We start from the raw sequence: 18894 nt of genomic DNA on the forward strand, positions 1-18894 counted from the left end.
TTTGGTGTTCTTTCGTTGTTCTGCTCACAGACAAGTTTTACAATTATATTCCACATGTAATTGCTCCTGAGTAATCCCATAAGCTTATCTATATATAAGCTCATCAGTCTTCTTTTTGTACTGTGTTTCTAGGCACAGGTATGCGCTTTAAAACTGTGTCCAGGTGCGCTGTTTTCTGTCCCGGCGCCTTCCCCGCAAAAAGCCAAGTTGCCGTTTGTTCCAATTCAGCTCGGACACAGAGCTTTAAAGGTCAGACCTGTTCTTAGAAAGCAAAAGGTAACTGTGGATAAACCCGATGTGAATGTATTTTAGTCTGAAATCAAGACACAGTTATCCACAAATACAAATCATGCAGCTGCATCCCTTTCCACTTTACCTTCTTGACCTGACACTTTGTCATTCATTCCTTTCATTGTCTTCCTCTTATATTCCTTCTGAAGAGCCTTAAACTCCTATGCTGTGATTCAATGTTTGTCACCCACCAAGAGCCCGTGTTTCAAGGCACTGATTAATATTGACCACAGGTAATGTTTGCAGCCACACCGTCACCACCGTGGAGGCCTTGACAGTTTCATGACTCTCATTTCCCCCTCCCCCCCTTCCCCATCATTCTCTCTTCCTTCCCTTTTACTCCTTTGCGTTCTGCTCACTGAGCAAAACATTGATTTGGCAAGTCAAAACAAGACAATAGGCATATAAGTCTGATAACCTTGCTGGCCCTGTAAGATCAGAGATTCTAAGAAGCAGAAGAGTTTAGTGAGGGGGAATAAAAGAGTTACAATATTTGTCAGTGGACTTTCAGCTTTGTTCTTTGAAACAGGTTAATTTCTTGGGCTTTTTAGTTAAGCTCCAAGGCTAGACTCAAGGACATTTAAGCAAAACAATGTGCACAAGGTCAGTAACATGAGCCAATTTCTTTTTACAATGATAAGTAACATTAACGAGCAGGTATGTGCACTCCTTTAGTGGACACCATTTCAGATGACGTGAGGTACTTTTCCAGAATTAGTTTGAAAATGATCCAGGTGGAAAGTTAGCTGCTTATGTTTAAATAACAGCTTTGTTAGAAGCCCTGATCAAAAGGCATGGGGCAGGAGGAGAACACACACTCCACACACCTCTTGGTGATTTCTGTTGCTATAGCTGACAAATGGTTGTAGCAATGTCTTTTACAGGGACGTCTGACATAACTTTCTAGGATAGTGGAAGTTTGTGTCACAGCCCATGCCAACCAAAACAGTTAGCTTAATAATGTTTGATCTGGGAAAATGGATGGAAATCATCATTAAAGATCAATTTACCAAGCTTATACTGTAGAAAAACAGGCCTTGCTGAAGCAGAACCTCTATGATTTCTAGAAAGCTAAGTCCTGTCTCACTAACCTTTTTAAAAAAAAACAAAATGGGAGTGTTAACAAAAATACAGATGAAGGTGATCCAGTTGACATTGTTCACTTAGACCAGGGGTCAGCAAACTTTTTCAGCAGGGGGCCGGTCCACTGTCCCTCAGACCTTGTGAGGGGCTGAACTATATTTTGGGAAAAAATATGGACAAATTCCTATGCCCCACAAATAACCCAAAGATGCATTTTAAATAAAAGGACACATTCTACTCATGTAAAAACATGCTGATTCCCGGACCGCCCACAGGCCGGATTTAGAAGGCAATTGGGCCACATCCGGCCCCTGGGGCTTAGTTTGGGGGCCCCTGACTTAGACTTTCAAAAAGCATTCAATAAAGCCCCTCACCCAAGATTCCTGAATAGGCTTAGCAGTCATAGGATAAGAGGATAGCCCTCTCCCAAATCAATAATTGAAGGACTGGGATTCAGTGCTTTATAATACAAACATTCTCTATTATTCCGTTCCTGGGCAAGGTGATCCAGCTGCAGATATGCCAGTAGTAAGCAGATTATCTAGACTCATTTCAGTTTGGCTTCAAGCCCAGTTTTAGCGCCAAGCAGCTTTTATCGCCCTGACTGGTTACCTTTATGGGGAGTGATACAGGGCAGTGTGACCTCATAGACTGAGGCGGAATCCTGATAAGATTGAGGTGTTGTGGGTGAACAGTTCCCATATTCAGGAATTAGTTGGCAACCTCCTTTTGGAAGGGGGTGCACTCCCTCTGAAGGAACAGACTCATAGTCTGGGAGTATTTCTGGACTGAACAAGTATGTCCAATCTGGTCCTTTGTGAAACAAACGAACTACATAATCTTAAGAGCTAGGGTTGTTAATTTGTCAGAAATGACCATCTGAAATGATCCATTGGGGCACCTGAAAACACACTTTAGCACATATGGAGTTAGAACACAAGATTATATATAGCTCTTGAATCAAGTGTGGAATCCATTCATTTTAATGTTAACTCCCAACGTATTCACATGTTTACTGTTTGGTAGAGCTTCAAATGTTTTGGTAGCATCAGCTACCATGGGGTCCCGAAGAGTCGGACACGACTAACGACTAAACAACAACAACAAAGCATGAGCTATGGAGTTGCTGCAGGTGGGCTATTAAACACAGCATGAGGCGTTGTGAATTGTTTGCAGTTCTTGTCTTAAAAGTAGCAATTTTGATATTATTCCATGTTTATAGAGTAATTCCCATAATAATTTCCATCCTAGGGTGAATTCACATTGAGAGCTTTTGGTTACCTGAAACAATGTTTTAAAATATGTGTACTGGTTTGTTTGGTTTTGGTTTTTTTGAGGGGGAAGGGAGTAGAATCCAACAGCCTGCATTTTCTGGTATTTCAGCGTAAGGCAGGCATCCCCAAACTGCAGCCCTCCAGATGTTTTGGCCTACAACTCCCATGATCCCTAGCTAAGAGGACCAGTGGTCAGGGATGATGGGAATTGTAGTCCAAAACATCTGGAGGACCGAAGTTTGGGGATGCCTGTCGTAAGGGATAGTTAAGAACTTTATTTTTTTAAAATCCCAGAGAGTGCCCTTTCAATCTTTCAGCACTAGATGTCTTATTATTTGGGGCATGTGCAGGTTTGTAGCCAGATATTTAAGGTGGCACACCAGGGAGGTACAATACAGCACAAACCCAAATACAGAGCTTGATATGTTTAAAATAATTTAATAAAATGTTAATAAGAAAAGGATTAAAATAACATAAATAAATAAGTGTTTGTAAATCATTCCAGTGCTTTTGTATTCACTGACCAGAAAATTGAGAGCTGAGAATACACCATAGTGAAATATTTGGTAGAATATTTCAGGCATATTTTTTCTTATGTTTTTGTGAGTGAAAGTGCTAAAAGCGTGCCTTATTTTATGAACGATGAAAATTCAATGAAGGTTCTTCAAACGTTCACAGAGGGAGCCTGGCCTGTCTCCTGTAGCTATGTCCTAGGTATATTAGAAATTAACATTTTAAAAGTTGGTTTTACATTTACTTGTTTATTTTCCAACATTACCCCACCTTTCTGTAAAAGTATCCAAGCTTGCAGACAGTTGGCAGAAGTTTAACATGGTAGACCAAACATTATTGGATTAAATTCCACTGAATTACCGTAGTTAAAAAATTAGTCAGTACATGAATAGCATCAGTCAAAAACTGGTTTGAAAAGGCAGCATCAAACATGCCTATTGAAAATGCTCATTTCAGTAACTGCAATACCCTTTCCATCACTTGGGCAGCTTAAGAAGTGCCGTTTCCTATCTCCCTATCATGGCTATTTCAAACCTCAATCCTAAGGCAAGTGGTCATTTCCTGAAAATATAACTCACCCCTTCAATACTCACTAATAGCTTCTAAATGAACAGCTTGAGACCAGTTTACTTCCCTCACATATGCCCACTCAATCTCTTCAGCCTGCAAAACTGGCACTGTTACAGGTGCCACATGAAACTTTTTCTGCAGTTGTAAGAAATCCATCTTTTGGTATGGCAACACCTACACTTTGGAACTCCCTGCTTATTGACATCGGGAGGCACCTTTGCTGTAGTCTTTTTGGTGCCTGCTTAAAACATTTTTGTTTAGGGAAGCCTATCAGGTCATGTAGAATGTTACATGTGTTTTATCTCTTTTTAGCTATTGTTAATCTTCTGAATGTTTTTGAATTGATAAATATGGTTTATCAATAGTAATGTTTTCATACACACACACACACACACACACACACACACACACACACACATGCAGGTTTTCTTACAATCAAGTGGTACATGAATTTTGTAAAACAAGTTGCCTCCCACCAAGCATAAATTCCAATATGCCATGGTTTGGGGGTTCATGGTACCCCTCTAAATCTGGTGTGGCGTGCTATGCAATTAGATACTTAACTTTGCTTTACAGAGATATTTCAAAGTACCGTATTGAACATTTCTTACATGAACAAAATTATAAAGAGTGCCCATAGGCTATACAATTTCCTGCCAATTTGTATGTATAACCTTGTTCTTTTTTGCTACACATTGTTTTGCATTAATAGCTTTGCTTTGAAACTGTGGAAATACTCTTCTCTCTTAAATTGCCTAGGTTTCAAAAGTAATTTCTACAGGATCCTGCTTTCCTATTTCGAATAACCCACTTTCCAGCTAGAGAAGAGTGAATGCGCTTAAAAATTGCTCGTTAATAATTATACAGTTTTCAATACAACCAAGTCCTTTTTGATGTGAGAGAGTTCCGTGCTCAAGGTGAAGCCTTGAGTAAAATGTGATCTGCTCTTTGTTTAATGGGCTAAATTAGTTAATTAACATCTTAATGAATGTCAGATGAAACAACAATTTTATTTTTAGCCTTGAGCCCAGAGTTGCTTCAGTGTGTCAGTTACAATGTCATAGTGGCTGTGTGTGAATCTACATCAGACCTTGGGATAGGAAAGGAAAGTGCTACTAATTCCTGAAGGGAAGTGTAATGACAAATGCCTTCCTTGCTGCCTAGTTTTGATAGAGGGACAGGTTATGGTTGTGTAGGGTTGTGCATGATGCCTAGTAATTGTACAGTATTTACATACCTGAGGACTGGCAAGGAGCCAATGCAATGTCCATTTTTAAAAGGGAATCCAGAAGGGATCCTGGAAATTACAGGCCAGTTAGTTTAATGTCCGACACTAAATTGTTCAGGGTTGTTAAAATAAAATGAGATTACAAAGAGCTCCAAAAGGACTTCTTCACACTGAGTGAATGGGCAATAAAATGGCAAATGCAATTCAATGCAAACAAGTGAAATGTGATGCATGTTGAAGCAAAATATATATATATTAATTTCACGTACACGCTCGTAGGGTCTGAACTGAAGGTGACAGGCCAGAAGTAAGACCTTGGGATCATAATAGATAGCTCTGTGGAGATGTCGACTCAGAGTGTGGCAGCTGTGAAAAAGGCAAATCCATGCTAGAGATCGTTAGGAAACGAATTGAAAATAAAACTGCCAGTATCATAATGCCATTATACAAATCTATGGTGCAACCATATTTGGTGTACTGGTCTCCTCACCTCAAAAAGGATGTTGTAGAGTTGGAAAAGGTTCAAGAAAGGGCCACCTAATGATAAAAAGGATGAAGCAGCTCCCTTATGAAGAATTGGTTGTGGGGCTGTCTTAAGCATATGCAGCGCCAGGGTGCAAAAATTCGGCCAGCATCCCCACTGGCTGCCTCAGCATCTTGCTGGCTCAGTCACCCCCGAACTCACAGCACAGAGCAGCAGAAGAGCCCACCACGGTGCTCCAACCGATGGGTGGGCTCTTCCCCAGACTCAACTCTCGGGCCCCGGACTCTCAGCCTGGTGCCCCTGAGAGCCCGGTGCCCAGGTGCCCCGCACACCTAGTGCCTATGGGTAAGATGGCCCTGATTGGTTGCATTGTTTTGGAACTTTGGTTTTATGGTTTTGGTTTTTTGGGGTTGTGCATTTTTTCCCATCATGATTTCCTCAATTATTTTCCAAAATGATTATGTGTGCTACATTAGCTTTAAATGTGCTGGGGAGTGCTGCAGTTGCTTGGAAGTGAAAAGATCGTGTCTGCCGGAATGTCATTTGGTGACTCAAACCCATATTTAGACTGGGGGTCCCACTCATCATGCAGACAGGCCCTTCATGCGTATAGCCGAACTCACAGCTGCTTCAATCGCATGTTCTAATCGCATGTGGGTGGGAAGCACCTGCCACCACGATGTGGTTCCACCTACAGACATTCATAGAATCCCTGCTAGCATTAGAAAAAGACTACATCTGAAAGATGCCACAGCACAAAGCTGCAATTAACTCTCTTCATATATATATATATAATAGAATTGAGACGAGTGCTTTGCTTAAAGCTGTCATTTCCCACTCTACACTGAACATAGTGAAACTTCCTTCCAAGTAAACATGAATAGGACTGCACTGTTGACTTTCTGTTTGTTGCATTTTATCTATTTATTTATTTATTTATTTATTTATTTATTTTATTGAAAACAGCCTTTTTGCAGGCATTCACAACACTCTAAAAGGCATTTGGTAGTGCTTTTTCTTTTTTAAGGAATAGAATGGAACAGAAGGATGTGCAATAATCAGTTTAAAAAGTGTCCATTTCACTGCCCAGTGCTTGGTTGGCAAGGGCTGCTGCTCAGTTGTAGAGCATCTGCTTTTCAACCACAATGTCCCAGGTTCCATCCCTTGTTTCTCAAAGTAGGGCTTCTGCCTGAAACCCTGGAGAACTGCTGCCAGTCAGCTCAGACAGTACTGAGCTAGATTCATCTGACTTGGTATAAGGCAGCTTCCCGTGTTCCTAATTCATCTTACAGTGAAATTCTAGTGATATTGCTAGCAAAACCAACTCATGTTAATTCAATTTTCTTTCAGTTTTTATTCCAAATAAGATCAAACTCCCCCATGATATTCTTGTGGAGAAGCCGATAAAATGTGGGCTAGGTGAGGCAATGGTTAGGTGGATTTGTAGCTGGTTCACTGACCAAACCAAAGAGTACTCATGAATGGTTCCTCATCATCCTGGAGAAAGGTGACAAATGGGGTGCCACAGGGTTCTGTCCTGGGCCCATTGTTGTTCAATGTCTTTATAAACGACTTGGACAAAGAAATTGAGGGGATGCTCATCAAATTTGCAGAAGACACCAAAATGGAAGGGTTAGCTAATGCTGCAGAAGACAGAATCTGGATTCAATGTGACCTTAACAAATCATAAAAAATAGGTCCAAACTAACAAAAAAATTCCAATAGGAGCAAATGTATGGTTCTACCCTTAGGCAGGAAGAAACAGCTGCACAAATATAACATGGGGAACACATAACTTGCCCACAGTACATGTGAAAAGGATCTAGGAGTCTTAGTGGACCACAACCTGGCAGTGGTAAGTCCACTGAATTAAGTGGAGCTTACTTCTGAGTAGACTTTCATAACATTGAACTGTTAGTATAGGCATCGGCAATGTTTCCGGCCCTGGGCCGGAATGACATGCGCAGAAGCGATTTCCGGCGCTGCGCTGCCTATGTCCGGGGCGCCAGAAATCACTTCTGCGCATGTCTGCAGCACTAGAAATCGCTTCTGCGGCTGCGCAGATGCTAGAAAATGCTTCTGGTGTCTGCGCAGGCACTGGCGCCATTTACAGTGCCGCTTGGCGAGTGCCCGTGCTGCGCTGCACCAGTTTATCGCAGCGCTCGGGGGACTTGCCAAGCGGGCGGCTCGGTTCATGAGCAGCCCATGGGCCGGATAAACGGCCTCTGTGGACTGTATCCAGCCCATGGGCCGGACGTTGCCAACCTATGGTATACAATATGCTAAGCCAATATTAGAAGCCAGATCAACCTAATCCAATCTCATCCATACAACAAGTGGCTAATATCATTGCCCTTTGTTACTATAAATGTTTGTCCCAATCTATTGAAAGGGCCTGTCCATAGAGATTGATTTCTGCATGTAGATCATCTCAATGGATTACTGGGGGTGTAAAAATCTTCTGTAATCAGGACCTCAAAGCTTGCATGTGGTGCTCTTGCTTTGTACCTGCATAACTGATATGGCACTCTCTGATTCAACAATTCCCCCTTCTCTGGCACTCAACCACAATGGATGTACCCACCATGTTTTTGGCAAGGGAGGGCAGCTCCACAAGTTCACTATTAGCATGGAATAAGCTACCGTACAAACTGAAAATTATGGCATCAAGATCAATGTTTGTGAAAAATTGTATAGCAAACTAGTTTGCGGTAGAAAGCTAGTCCTACTATTAAGCAGAGAGTAATGGTCACCTAAGACAGCAGATTTGGGGCTCCAATAAATAGAAACAATTGTTGTGATCAAATATTGTCAATTTTTGATATTTTACCACTGACAGAGAGTATCATGGGAGTTTTCTCCCTCAGGCAACAAAATGTCTTGGGCCATCTTTGAACAAAAACTTTCCTTGCTTGGAAAAAAATGAGAAAAAAACCCCAAAGGTTTTACCTTAACATTTTACTGAAGAAGATGATCTGTTGTCTCCCTGAGTTTTGTGTGTTAAACAATCAGAAGAGCTGGAGTGCAATTCTGAAGGTTAAGCATGACTAAGGTGCATTATGAGTCACAAAGTTGAAGGAAGAGAGAACAATGCAGTCATTTGAAAAGGCACTGCCTGGAGTGAGTGGATATTGTATAAATATAGAATCAACTGATTGCTACTCTAATTGAGAGCTTAGATGCAATTGTCTGCTTTTACTTCATAGCGGGCACTCAGCAAAAGCAACCCATTGCTCTAGGTTTGCCACTGTCCTGCAGCTAATCGACTGACCTTGTTGCAATATCTTGTACCCTCAGCTGCTTGTGGATGCTAAATAAATTATAGAACCCCTTTGACAACAATAAGCACAACATGAATCCATAACCAGTTTTCATCACTGCAACTACAGGTGGCTTAGGGTGTGCTGTTACCATGCCAAACGAGTGGACCAACTGTGCTACCTTTTTACCCCCTCAAAATGTTATTAAAACTTTGTCATAATGCAATAAAATAAAAGAAACTAATGTAAACAAAAAGAAAAAGCAGAAAGAAACAGAAAAAAGAGAATGCGGAGTCCTCTCTCAAATGTAACTTAACCCTTGTCTCATACAGAGATGGACCCTCCCAGATCAGACCTGGGAGCTTTTCTTTCTTCTCCCTGTCTCTCAAGATCTTCCCTTCACTGTCTCTCTCTCAGGGTCCTTCATCGACCATCCATCACTTTCATGTTAAGGTAATCCTTGGACCCCAATAACAGCCTAGAGCCAAGGACACCACAGAAAACTAAAGAAAGAAAGGGGAATGTGAAGAAAGAATGTAAAAAGAAGGAAAGAACAGAAGGGGGAAAGAAAAGAAAAGAGAAAAGGACTTCAAATTTTCTGTCTGTCAGCTACATAAAAGACTAACGTTGCTGTGCGTTAGTCTGTCAAATGGAGGGTAATAGGCCCGCTTCAGATCCCCCTGAGCCTCAGAGTCCCCCTGTTTTACAGGATCTCGTGGCGGAGACGGGGTTTGTGGGTGTGGCACGTTGTTGTGGATAATCCCTCTGACTGCCCCCACGTGTCCTGATCCATGATCTATTCTGTTTGTGCCCCCCCCCTTCCGTGACCAGCGTGTCTCATGACGTTTGAAGGATGGTATTTATTTTTGTCTTGTGGTTATTTGGTGGGGGGTTGGGGGGCAGTGGTGCTAATTTTTAAAGTAAAAACCCCTTGCCGTGCCCCCAAGCGCGTTGCTGTGGGTTATCCCCGCCCCCAAGCCTAGTGGGGGCCTGGAAGGGGCTTACATAAAACAAAGGCTGTGCTGCGGCCTGCGACCCAGGCGATCACCCTTCCGCCCCCCCTAGGCTTAGTGGGGGTCTGGAAGCCTGGCAGGGGGGCTACATAAAACAAAGGCCGTGCTGCAGCCTGCAATCTGGGCACTCCCCCTCTTTCCCCCCCGGGTCTGGCGGCCTGGCAGGGGCCTAGGGGTCTGATAATGGCCGCCTGGGTGGTTTCAGTTGCTTGGTTGATGATGTCATTATTTGGTTTGTGGGTGTGGTGTAGATTTCACAGGAAGGGAGGGGGTGTACTGTGGGAGGAAATCCACTTGAGGGCGCTGTTTTACTTTGTGGAAAAGCAGGTTTCTACCTGCCCAGGTGTGAGATTTGAGGGATTTTTTTTCTAACAATGCTCGGGGAGTGGCCTGGATCGTTGTGCCAAAATTTCAGGATGATAGGTCAAGCGGTTACGGAGAAAAGTGGAACACGCACTTTCACGATTTTTACATTTATATATATATAGATATTCAAGTTGTTCAATATTCTGTTGAAATTCTGTTTAATGCAGGTTTTTAAAATATTCTTACACCACTAGCATTGTCCTGCTAATTGTCTGCCAGGCCCAGGAGTTTGAAAGATTAAAGTGGATGAAAGGGTTCCATTGCCTTAGTGCAGGTGTAGAGAATCCTTTAGCCTGGTAGGCCAAATCCTTATCTGTCCCCACTCTCACAGGCCAGTGTTGACAAGTGGATGGGACAATCACCTGAAATCACCTGAATCATTATGACAGTTGATTGGCAGGTGGGTTATCCTGCCCACCTGTCAAAGTCCCTTGCACAGTTCTTCCTAAGGGTCTGTCAGCCAGCTGGTTGTTAGGTCCTTGGGAACTGCAGTGTTAGGAGCTTGACAAGCCCTGTGCTCAGTGCTTCCCGATGCAGGGCTGAGAAGCTGCTTTCTGCAAGGTTCGACTGCATAGTCAAGGACCCCACTGGGAATTCAGTCATGCAGTTGATCCAGCAGACTTGAAGTCACTGCCCATCAGCTGGTAGGTGATGTCTTTAACCCTGCTTTCTGCAGGGATCCATGTCATGATCATGTTCCTCACGATCCAACCACATCTCTACTTGCCACACACCTGACATCACATACAGTGGCAGGCATGGGGCACATGGTTAGGGTATGGAGGAACAACCTCACAGGCCAAAATGGGACCTGCGCTGGGCCTAATTTGGTGCATGGGCTCGAGGTGCCTCACTCCTGCCCTACTTCAACAAATCCACCTTAAACAAAACTAGGTTTTTTGAGGTTGGACAGTGAAGGGGAAATGCATAAAAAATGAATGAACTGGGATGAAGTGATGGCTAATGGAAAGACATCATCAAATGCAGTGCTAAGTAACTGTCCTGTCAGTGCAAGGATATATGCAACAGGACATCCTCCACACCCTCTCCTAAATTTATTCTGGAGGCTCCCCTAACCCTCTGGAGCAGTTCTGGGGTGGGCTTGTGTGCATGGGGAAGAGGAAAGCAGGGGAAATCCCATTGCACATGTCAATCCTAGTGCCTTTTTGTGCATGTGGGAACTGATCATACTGCAGTAAACAATCGCTTGTTCAAATTTCACATGGCACTATTGGGGTTTTAGAAAGTAAGGGTCCTTCCATTAAGCAGCTTCTGTTTGAAATGGGAACATCTTGTTTTCCTCCCATATGCAAGGTATAGTCATTAGAAAAGAACAATGCTTCTACAGTTACTTCCTTTGCAAACTATAATTGGAGCATTGAAATTGGCATTGTACAGCAAAGGTCAGCCTGTACCTCAGGAATCTAAAGACTGGTAAAGAAAGTGGGGGGGGGGGACATTGAAAAAGAGCGAGAGAAATAAAGTGTGTGTGTGTGTGTGTGTGTGTGTTGTGCTACATCTGGTTTCTGTCAAAATGAATCTTGTTCATCTTGGTTTCAAGGTTTCCATTCTGTGTGCTTTTAAACCAAGGTCAAGCAGTAGGCAGCACAGAGACCTTGAAGGTGTCATTGACAAGGAATATATAAGCTTTATAGCTACAGCACTAATTATTTAACATTTATAGAAAGGATATAGGGGAGCCCAGAGATACTTTTTCCTCCTATACCTGAAACCTCCGAGCACAAGCCTTTAAACAGACCAATGGCATGAGTACCTGTGTACGTGCAAAAGTACATACAGTATTACATGTTTCTCTGCTTCTGACTACATGTGCATCTGAGATACAGCAGCTGTATATAGAATAAAATATGTGGAAGATGTGTGAATGCTTAACCCACTCCCACATCCCACATATTTATCAACCTCAAATAATTTTTTGCTATTTCCTGGTCAAAATCAAAAACAAACAAAACAACCAGAATGATTTATGTTTTGCAAGACTCAAAATATGTATTCAAAAATGGCATTGTTCTGAAAGTTTAGCATGGTGTGCCTCAAACCCACAATGGGATCCCCAAGCCATTGCCAATTTGTTTTCTGGATTCAGATGATTTGGACCAATCAACAACTTAGGCCATTCAAGAAACAGCAACATGTTAAAATGCATACTAGTTCAGGTGTTTTTTTTGGGGGGGGTTAGTGTCTATGCACCTATTCATAGCAGAAGAATCTGTAGGCTTCTGTCACCATAATAATCTTTTACCAACAGAGCTAGGAACATACATTCACTTTTTCCCCACAGCAATTTGAGGTTAGTTAAAGGAAAATTCCATCCACACACATCTGTCCAATGAAATACCTCCATATATGGTCAACCAAGACTTATAGACTCAGTCTCCTGCTCTCTTCTAAAAGGCTGTAATACAAATAGCAAGATCCCATGCACTCACCCACCCTGATGTTTTTTTTTAAAAAAAAACAAGCACACAAATCAGTGTGATGCAAATCAGGTAATTAGCTCCTCAAAATAATGTTTTTCAGAGAGTAGGTGGTGAGCTTGCTTCCTTGACTGAATCTAATTGTTAGCTGGCACACCTATTCTTAGTTGGCACACCTCTTTGTTCAGCGAATGAAGATAAACATTTGTTTCCCAGCATCTTCACAACATTTCTGTTTAAATCTGCTGCTTTGGCTAGGGCTTATTTTAAGCACTGGAAGCTGCCTTACATCATTGCAGACTGTTCAAATGGCAGCAGCTTTGCAGCGTCTAAGGCAAAAACAGTACGGTACTTCTATCTTGTCGGGATTCAACCTCAATCTGTTAGCCACCATCCATCCTCCAACTGCCTCCAGACACTCACACAGGACCTTCATCGCCTTCAATGGTTCTGATTTGAAAGAGAGGTAGAGCTGGGTATCATCTGCATACCGATGAACTCCCAGCCCCAACCCACTGATGATCTCTCCCAGCGGCTTCATATAGATGTTAAAAAGCATGGGGGAGAGGACAGAACCCTGAGGCACCCCACAAGTGAGAGCCCAGGGGTCTGAACACTCATCCCCCACCACCACTTTCTGGACAAAGCCCAGGAGGGAGGAGCAGAATCATTGTATAACAGTGCCCCCAGCTCCCAGCTCCTCTAGACAATCCAGAAGGATGTCATGGCCAATGGTATCAAAGGCCGCTGAGAGATCCAGCAGAACTAGGAGACAGCTTTCACCTTTGTCCCTAGCTCACCGGAGATCATCAACCAGCGCAACCAAGGCAGTTTCAGTCCCATGATGAGGCCTGAATCCCAACTGGAAGGGATCCAAATGGTCTGCATCCTCCAGGCATGCTTGGAGTTATTCAGCAACCGCCCGTCCAATCACCTTGCCCAAGAATGGAAGTGCTGTGCTATTTGTTGTCTTCGCCCTCCACTTTGTGTGCTGTGCTCCTAAACAGTGCTTGTGAGGAGCACAAGTGGATCAGGTGCCCTGCCAACAGGGATGCCTGGAAACTGGCAGTCACATGATAATTGCTGGCTGCATCACTGCCGCTGATGGAGTGGGTGTTCTCTGCTGTTGCCTTCTATCTTGTGTAAGTGTTAACGTGTTGGAGCCTGTCTCCATCATTGCGAGTTCATTATCTACCTACACGTGTGGGCATCATATAGATGCCACTGCCAGGACTGTCCCTCATTGGTGGGCTGTTGCAATGCTTCCTGGGATGCTGTGGGCATGCCTATCATTTAGATCCCATTTTTGTATTTTCAACTTCGGTGTTTTCCTCTCCCTTCCCAAGCTGAACATGCATAAATACAGGAGCCAGTCAATTTACCTCTGATCCCAGAGTAATGTGCATATAGAATTGCTCTGTTCATCTGTGCTCCCTAAGGTCTTCAGCTGTATAGGGCTCCTTCTTGCTTACTTGGCTTATTTCACAATATTACAGCTTTTCTACTTTGCAATTTTTTGGTTGGTTTTTTTAAGAACCCAGAACTTTTCCTCTACCACTACCACATCATCATTTCTTGGCAGTGAAATGTGTCCACTTGGCTCTCTGTAGATGCAAATATATATTGTCAAAAAGTGCTTCCCTTATTATTGTTCCATAGATTAATGTGTCTCTGGGACACTGGCATGTGAATTATTGCATGCATTACCCCAAAATAGAAGCAAAACTGCTCTTAAAATGTCCTTTATGGAGTTTAATGCAAACAATGAAAATAAATAAGGTCTGCTCTTTGCCAAAATCTCATTGTTCTCGACTTTTTAAAAGCACAAATCCTCATTAATGAAGCACTTAACATTACACTCCTGACAGTAGGGCAGAAAAACAATTCCTCACTTATCCAAAGGATAAGAAGAAACATGGCAGTGAATTCTGGAGGAAAGAGATTTATTCTTTTTTAAGATGACTTTATGGGTTTGATTTTGTTTTCCAAAAAATGAACAGGGAATTATGTCAGGATGTGGGAAAGATGGGAAAGAATTTTGTAAGGAAACTGAGTTTTGGTATAAATTAATCAGTGTATATATTAAATAAACACACTAAAGAAACAGTGTGTGAGATCACAGTTTGGTTGAGGAATCATAATCACAGAGTAGCTACATGTTTGGTATGCTTTTTTTAGACAGGAATTATATTAATTCCAAAAGATCTTTACCTGAATTCTGAATGATACTGATTTTAGGTAATACTGATTACTATTTCTGTTCATCACTTGTAAAGTTGAGCCATCAGACCCAACTCCAGGTGTTTGTACTAGCGTACAAGGCCTTAAATGACTTGAGATCCAAGTACCTAAAAGAGTGTCTTCATCAGTATCAACCATTTCAAACCCAATGTTCAGCAGACAAAGCAGGCTGGTGCTTCCACCATTGGGTCTGCCCAATTTGCATTGATCCATGACAGGACTTTTTGGAGGTGGCTCCCCATTTGTAGAATGCCTTCCTTGGTGAAGTGCATCTGTCTCCCTCATTAAAAACTTTCAGGAGGAACTTCTGTTTACAAGTGCATTTCATTGCTGAAAGATACTGTTGCTGGCAACCTTGAGGTCATTGGCTGTGCAAGTATGTGATTGTTTTACATGTTTTTAGATTTTAAAAAAATTAAATGTTTGAAATACTGTATGCTCTTATTTTATTTGCATTTGCATTCTTTGGCACCCTGGTCTCCTTTAGGAGAAACAATGGGATATAATTTTTAAAACAAAACAAAACCATACACTGAGAAATGAGAGGGAAACCATGCAATTAAAGGAAAGCCAAGTCCGTTCAAGAATGTTGTTTGTTTGTTTGTTTAAATTTGTATGCCACTTTCTCCTTAAATATACTCAAAGTAGTTCATAACAGAGCAACAAAAATGCAAATCAATACATCATTATAATAATTGATAATTTGGCTGTCACAATATGTTTTGAAATGATTTAGTATTTGATCAAATACTAAATCATTTCAAAACATATTCCAACAGATAACCCAATTTGATTATATGACCATTATAACATACATCATATTTAAAGTTAGAAAAACCCTGTATTCCTTTTCTAATTCCCACCCCCACAATATATAAAGGACAGCAGAAAATCAATAGTCTCTCCAGGTGCTTATTTTTCCTGCCATCCAATGATTTGGCCAATAGCCAGAAAGCCGGTGAGATAACTGAGAAGCACAGAACATAGAAAGCTTCCTTCTAGCAGATTATTTGCCCATCCAGCCCAGTATTGCCTATTCTGTCTAGAAATGCAGGAGTCACCATTCATAAATTAGGTGAAAGGATGCCACATTGTACAGAAGTGGTTGTATCTAGTCACATTTCTTGTCATCTTTGATTCATGAGTTAATTTTTTTCTAATACAGCCACATTCACTGCGCAGTTTTTGAAAAATGCTTATTGTGTGTTTATTTCAGCGTCAAGGCAAACATTCATTGGATGCAACAAGTAGTTTGGGGAGCCCGTGTGGTGTAGTGGTTAGAGTCAGACAAAGACCTGGGAGGCGAAGTTCAAAAAACCCCTCAGTTATGAAGCTTACTGGTGAACCTTGGGTGAGTCAGTGCCTCTCAGCCTAACCTATTTCACAGGGTTGTTCTGGGGATTAAATGAGGAGGGTGAGAACCCTTGAGCTCCTTTGATAAAAAAGTGGGATATAAATGCAATACAGTGGAGTTTATTCTCTAGTAGTAAGCACACATAAGACTCCTGTAGCTGCTATGCTACAACACACCGGCCTGCTGATTAATAGGGAGAACATTAGTCTATCCACCCGTATACAAATGGTGATAGCAAGGCATAAATAAATGGTAGCAGGGAGGGACATGACCCAGTGATCCCAAAGCCAACTGGAATTTCCCCACTGATTTCAGAAGGGTGTTGGAAGGCTCCAGATAGGCGAGTGAGGGAGTGTCATCTACATCATATGTCAGAAATAGTCTGGCTGTTCAGTATCAGCAGAAAAAAGAATGTTCAGTCAAGGCTGCTCCCTTCCTTAATGGGAAATGAGTTTTGCCAAGCTCTGGAAAGGGAGTACTCATCTGAAATGGTGATAATCAGTATTTGTCAGCTTAAGACTAAAGAATGTGGAGAGAGGAAAGAAACGGTTCAGCAGAAACTAAAGCTGATCACTTCAGCACTTTGTGTTTCCTGTGGGCAAATGTGTCTTTTGGGGGACTTCTGCATGGGAAATGTTGGAGCTTCTGTATGGAAAATGGAGTATGATTCAAAATGTATGTGGCAACAGAATAATAGCATGGTTGCTTTTTGAAAAGAAAAGAAAAGAAAAGAATACCCCCTTAAAAATTAATATGAAAACCCAGCTCCCAAAGTGAGATTTCCTTGAGAGAATGTGTCAAGATAAAATGCTCCCAGGAAAAATGAGTATTACAAACAAAACCGGTGAAAAGTGTTATTTTCACAGAAAGAATATGATTCTGCTGTTTGCAAAGAGAGAGAGAGAGAGAGAGAGAGAGAGAGAGAGAGAGAGAGAGAACAAGGTTCTGAAATACATCTTACCAGGGAAGCCATTTATACTCTTCTCTCAATGGATCTCAAACTGTGTTCTGGAGCTTTCTAGACGCTTATTTGAAGCTTACCAGGGTTTTCTTCAATGCAAAGAAAAATAATGGTGGTTAAACTTCTCTGAAGGTCAACTTGACCTACCCTATGTCAGAATGCACTGTATTGCCTGTTCCGGCCCTCATGCTATTTTGTTTCAGAATTGGATTCTGGAATACGCTACAACATTCACAAACTCTGTGGCAGATAGAATCATGGGCTTCTCAGCAGACTAGCTGATAAGAGAAACATTCCATTTAGGAGATGTTTGAAAGCCACTGTCTTCAAGTAAGCAAATATTAAATTGTCAGGAATAGATTAGGAAAGATGTATAAGTGCTGGCCTGCCACAATCACTTGGATCTTGACTAGCTCCTTGAACAGAAGGCTCCTTCCGTTTGTGGAGAGAACTAAGGTCCAGCAGGGTCTCCAGCTGGACCATGAAAGTGGGGTAATATTTTTCACCAATATGTACTGCCTGTCATTAGCTAGATTTTTTTGAGAAACAGGGGTGATGCAAGGGGAAGGAGAAATCAGCAAAGAAGCTTAGTTACGATCTAACCCGAATACACTGGTGCAGCTAGTTTTGTTTGGAAGTTTTCCATAGGACTAAGGATCTATTGATACTGGAAAAAAATCACTATTGGGATTCTGTCTATAATTTTCATCACATCCAAAATAAAAGAAGGATGAGACATTTTGTTCTGTTTTCATTTTTAGGTAAACTTACCTAATTCACACTTCACAAAGCCATACTAGGGGTAGATTTAAAAAGTACAGTGGTGCCTCGCTAGACGAATTTAATTCGTTCCACAGGTCTTTTCTTATAACGAAAAATTCGTCTAGCGAATCCCATAGGAATGCATTGAAATTTTTTGGAATTTTTTTTTGCCCATGGGCCCGCATTAATTGAATTTCAATGCATTCCTATGGGAAACCGCCATTCGCTAGATGAATTTTTCGTAAAACGCATTCGTCTAGCGAGGCAACCTCCGCTAGAAAAAACCTTTCATTAAGCGGAAATTTCGTTAAGCAGGGCATTCGTTAAGCGAGGCACCACTGTAATGCATTTTTACTTTTCTGCAGGGCTGTCATTCATTACTTCCTAAGCCACCATTTATGACTAGGGAAATAAACAAAGGTCTTGATCTCTAATCTGTGATGTGTGATAGAGGACAAGGCAGTGTGCTTGCCACAGGGCACTGAGAAGACTGGACACATTTTTTAAAAAAAAATTATGGCAAAATAAGTATTTTATTAGAGGGATTTCAGAGTTAGAAAGAAATAGGGACAACTCTGAGTACAGTATCACATATCGGCTATCATATGAAGGCTTGTAAAATATCATTGTCATGGGGACCAGAGTCTCTGCCACTTCACATCCCATCCACAATACCCCAAGGCCAAAGAGAACTCGTTTACAAACCTGTCATGGAGGAAGAACCATAAATGCCTATGACACACATCAGGAGGAGAATCTAGAAGTAAGCAAAAGTGGGAACTTTACAAACTCCCTTGAGAAGTTCACCACAAAAACTGTGTAAAAAAATGAATTTGGTTTCTATTTATAACAGACTGGGGAGAGGAGAGATCAAGGAAGATTTAAATATAAAGCTATGCATACTTATCATTTCCAGTACAACTTTAGCCTGGATCCAGACTTAGTTGAACATAGGCCCTAATGAAATAAACTGGACAAGTTATTCATTACTTAAATCCCAGTGGTACCCCGGGTTAAGATCTTAATTTGTTCTGGAGGCCCGTTCTTAACCTGAAA

The 18894-nt window shown here is 41.8% G+C and overlaps 1 long non-coding RNA gene across 1 annotated transcript in view; it reads right to left on the reverse strand.

The window, feature by feature from the left end:
• The window catches only part of LOC148685919 (uncharacterized), a 58854-nt gene extending 41687 nt beyond the window's left edge, over positions 1-17167 (reverse strand). Inside the window, exon 1 of the long non-coding RNA XR_015949776.1 lies at positions 17077-17167. This is a non-coding gene — a long non-coding RNA (uncharacterized LOC148685919). The remainder of the gene's footprint in view (positions 1-17076) is intronic.
• Between the last annotated feature and the right edge of the window lie 1727 nt (positions 17168-18894).

The sequence above is a fragment of the Zootoca vivipara genome, chromosome 4 (genome assembly GCF_965207765.1).
Source record: "Zootoca vivipara chromosome 4, rZooViv2.hap1.1, whole genome shotgun sequence".
Lineage (NCBI taxonomy): Eukaryota > Metazoa > Chordata > Lepidosauria > Squamata > Lacertidae > Zootoca > Zootoca vivipara.